Source organism: Pongo abelii, chromosome 7 (genome assembly GCF_028885655.2).
Source record: "Pongo abelii isolate AG06213 chromosome 7, NHGRI_mPonAbe1-v2.0_pri, whole genome shotgun sequence".
NCBI lineage: Eukaryota > Metazoa > Chordata > Mammalia > Primates > Hominidae > Pongo > Pongo abelii.
Window position 1 is genome coordinate 38225504 of NC_071992.2, and position 4765 is coordinate 38230268.

Genomic DNA, 4765 nt, shown 5'->3' on the forward strand with positions numbered 1-4765 from the left:
GAGTCAGTAGTTCTTATCCTTGCTAGTTCTCTCACTGTGATAAAATCTGCACTTGGCTATTTGGGACAATACTAGAATGAGAGGCCTGCTTCTCCTCCTGATTCTTGACTGTGGTGCCCCTGAGTGAGTGGGTGGAGGAAACACTCAGGTCATCGAATGAACCTAATTATTTCTCAATGAGTTCCTGAAGGAAGCCTTGGGAACTTTGTCCACAGGGATGACTCTTCTAACTTCATGTGCTTTTCTTAGAATTATCCTATCAGATCCCTGTAGACACTGCTTATGAGGTGCTATCCACTGGCTGCCTAGCACCAAAACTATAATCAGCTTGGGTCTTCCACCCCATACTAGGAAGCTATGTTTTCTTTAGATGCCTCTAGAGTAAAAGCTTCAGTCTTTAGTTTGGTCCTGTTCTAACTGACAATCCCTATCTTTCCCCAGTAAAAATCCATGAGTTTTCTCCTCATCTGATTAATACCAGTGAGCAACTCCACCAGAGGACAGAAAGCCAATAGGCTGTTTCCAATAACTGACTCAGCATGCTCTATTTTGGATGTGATAAGACTGGCTTCTAGAGCCATGAGCTGTTGAACCACAACTGTGGTTTATAGATACTAAATAACAGGTTATTACACATGACTGTAAGTTTTCTATCTGACAGCCTCAAGAGGCACAGACCGTGATGATTAATTATTCTTATGGATTGTGGCTGGTTGATTTTTTGAAGGCATAGGTCCCAATGGGTTGGCATTTTAATTATACACACATGTACATGTGTGTGTATGATATATGTATGTATGTGTGTATGAACGCACACACACATACACTAAATTCAGCCTTTAAAAAAACTTGTTAGCTCTTGTATAAGAATGGCAATGGGTTCATTTACCCTTTTGTCGGAATGATGAGCACCACGCCAGGACTGCCCACTTGGTGCTGCTTTTGTGACATAGATTTTGATACTGAAACAGAACAAGTTAAAGGCTTGTTCCAAATGGACAGGGCTCTCACAGAACCAGATCCAGGCTCCTAAAACAGACTAATCCTTGCCTTTTTGGTTCAGTTGGAGAAGAAATTGAATTTGAAAAATGTCTGTTATGCAATGTTGAAGACATGGAGAAATAGGCCAAAGATTTCTTCTTCCTTCCAGATGAATTCTGTTCTCGATGGAGTATAGTATTCAGCAAAAAGACCTCCACCAAGTCTAGAAACTAATTTATTTCTGTCAAGAAACTAATTTATTTCTGTTTCTGTAGAGTTTACATTATTTCTACTGCTTACACTTTAGAATGTTTATTTTATGGGGACTAAGGGATTAAAAGAGTGTGAACTAAAAAAAATTTTTTTTTAAAAGAATTGTTCCTAGAGATAAGTGATTGACACTGTGATGAGAAGGTGGTGGGAATCACTCCCTCATCACTGTCAGCCTTGCAGGGGCTGCTGCTGTGAATGAAGTCTTGCTTTACCTTCTGATTTGAATTAATGATGGTTTGACTCAGTTTATAGGTCCACATGCCTTCATCCACAATTACAAAATCCCAAAAGCTCTGTGAGCAACAGTGGTTTTACAAATGTATGAAAAAAATATATTTGGTGTCAAAATCTGACATCAGTTGAGGTGAGATGATCTACAGTTTCAATTATCTCACTTAGTGTGAATTATTTCCTCCAGAAATATTAGTGCTTGATGGTTACAGAGTGCTCCATTTCCACAATTTGGTCTTTTCTGGTCTATGTAATGTCTAAAATATGAAAAGAATCTGAATATATTACAAAATAGTATCCTTTGCTTGTAAGTAGCTAAAACACTAATTGGGGAAATTTCTAAAAAATGTGATGCTTTCACAACAATCGTTTAATTTGGAGGAGAAAAATCAGTTGTTACAGAATTAAAAATTGGTTGTTGAAAGATTATTTTCGAGGCTGCAAGTAACTAAATTTAACCTTTACACTACTTTCCCAAAATGGTGACATTGTGACTGTAGTTACAAAGAAAACCCCATATTAAAACATATCATCCCCAAAGATTTCAAAATAAAAAATGGGAACCTGTACTTGTATCCATCCTGTCAAAATGTGAGTGCTGTTTGCCTCAACATTGAATGACATTTGGATGATCTTTTGACCTTTATTTTTTCTAGAACCCAGTGGCTCCTAAACTTTACTGCACATCAGAATCACTTGAGCATCTTTTTTTTTTTTATTTTTAAAAAAATTTTGGAAGGCTTCATGAATTTACATGTCATCCTTGAGCAGTGGTCATGCTAATCTTCTCTGTATTGTTCCAGTTTTAGTTTATGTTCTGCCGAAGCGAGCACATCTTTAAAAAATACTCAATACTCTGCCTCGGCCTCCCAAAGTGCTGGGATTACAGGCGTGAGACTTCAAGACCAACCTGGCCAATATGGTGAAATCTGTCTCTACTAAAAATACAAAATTAGCTGGGCATGGTGGCACGTGCCTGTAATCCCAGCTACTCAGGAGGCTGATTCAGGAGAATCGCTTGAACCCGGGAGGCGGAGGTTGCAGTGAGCCAAGATCAAGATTGCACCACTGCACTCCAGCCTAGGCAACAAGAGTGAAACTCTGTCTCAATTAAAAAACAAAACAAAACGAAACAAAAACTAAAGTCCAGTTGTCTTCTCCAAACATTCTGATTTAATTAAGATGGAATGTGACTTGGCATCAGGGTTAAAATGTCTTCAAGAGACTCAGTGTATAGCAAAGTTTGGGGATTCCTGTTTTAACCCGTAGCAGTTATTTCTGGTGACATGTACCTCAACAGAGCAAGTCTAGACACCCTGAGGAAAGTTTTCTGACACTTGAATTACATTATACTTTATAGATACCACGCTTGTGTGAGAGCACCACAAGCTGCTTTGCTTTGTGATGGGTTTTCCATTTGTTGTTTGTTTTTTACTTGGGGCTTTCTTTGTAACTACAGTCACAGTGTCACCATTTTATATCATGACAGCACAAAGACCTTTAATTTTCCATCCTAATTATACACTTCATATTTGTGTAATTTGGGGAAAGTAGTGTAATGCTTAGATGTAGTTACTTGTAGCCTCCAAAATAAACTTTCAACAACCAACTGATATTTATTTATATAACAACTAATTGTTCTCATCTAAATTAAATGATTGTTTTGAAAGCATCACATTTCTTTAAGAAATTTGCCCAAATAGTGTGTTAGCTATTTACAAACAAAGGATGTTATTTTGTAATATAGTCTCAGCTGAACTGTCTCCAATTTAGGTTGTGAGCACTTACAAATAAGAAAAGGAAAATGAATAAATAAAAGGAAAAGTTTCCAGGAAGGCTGGAGGTCAGTCTGATTTCCATTTGGTTTCAGATTCTATATCCTATTTATTTACTTGTACAAACTTAATAATTTCAGAATTAGTGCCTTCCCAGATGCATGTAATTTATGCCAACTTTATGAAGATACAGGAGAGGTTTGATTAAGTGTCTAGAACATGCTGGATTTCGAGAATGAGATAAATCACTTTTTCAGTGTTAAAAATGGGAATATAAAAGCACATAGATTCTTAATGTTGCAAAGAAATTGAGAAAAATTTAAATGTTTTTCAACTGATGCAGAAGGAAACTTCTCCTAGTTGGTGATTGAGTTATAATGTAGCAAATTCACTTCAGCTTATGGAAAATGTTTTTTATTGTTAAAGAAGGCGAATGAATTAGTGATAAGCTTTGTCAGCAGGGAGCCTGCAGCAGTCATTTTCCCAAGGGAAAAATGACTAAAAAGTGTACATTTAGTATTTGTCACAACTTAAAAGAAAATAAATTGTGTTCACCACTGTCTATGTGGGTAGTTCTGTTACTGGAGCTTCAAAACGAGAATTTGTTTTCACAAACAGATGCTGTTTTACTCAGCATCTTGCATTGCTAGCATCCAAACAATTAAGGTACAGCCAGCTCCAGAATTTGTGAACCAATATAGTGAGAAGCACCCCTTTATTAAGCATTATTTAAAAGACGGTTTTGTTTGTTTGTTTGTTTTACCTGTTTTGCTCATCCAGAAACTGGAATCCAGACTGCAGTTGTCAATAGGAGGCTACTGAGAAGAGAGAAAAAATTCTGATAATTGAGGCATACCTTTTATTTGAGAGATCATAACAAGCAAACAAGGATTATCTAAGATAACCAGGTCCATACTGTGGAGTGAACTATTAAGTTAACTCTAAGTATGCTAAAGAACAAACATATATTTAGAATTGAAGGTGGTATGCTTGTGGTACCATTTAGCATCAGTGTTAGCGTCACATCTTGCCTCACTAGGGAGCTGTTAAACCACCACTGGAGTATGAGAGAGAGAGAAATGTTATTTATGCCCTAAGCCAATGGAAATCCTCTTTTGTTGTAATGGTCTTAGTCTGGGATACTTTGTCTTGGACTCTGCTGATCCTTCTCTGTGCCCTAAGCTTGCCTGCCCTGGAATAATTGCTTCCTTGTATTTAGGCTTATGAACCATTTGCAGAGAATTCTGTCTCTGTCTGCAGTTGCTCATAATTCACACCTCATCAGCTTTCTGTATCTACAGCTGCTGCTATTTCTAATGACTATTACACAGATCCAGGCAAAGCTGAGAGTTAAAGTTTGAAATTTTTCTCTATGCCACAGTCTGCTATGCTGGGAAGAATTTCTTTCTATTCACAGTGTGCTCTTGTTCTCAGGGCTTGGTCTATCACTCACTCTCCCTACCCCATCCCACCCTGAGCTGCACTGCAATGGCATAACAGCCCTT

General features: G+C 37.5%; 1 non-coding gene across 1 annotated transcript; it reads right to left on the reverse strand.

The window, feature by feature from the left end:
• Positions 1–2211: 2211 nt before the first annotated feature.
• On the reverse strand, positions 2212–2318 carry LOC112134733 (U6 spliceosomal RNA). The gene has a single exon (XR_002916096.2). It is a non-coding gene; the product is annotated as a U6 spliceosomal RNA (small nuclear RNA).
• Between the last annotated feature and the right edge of the window lie 2447 nt (positions 2319–4765).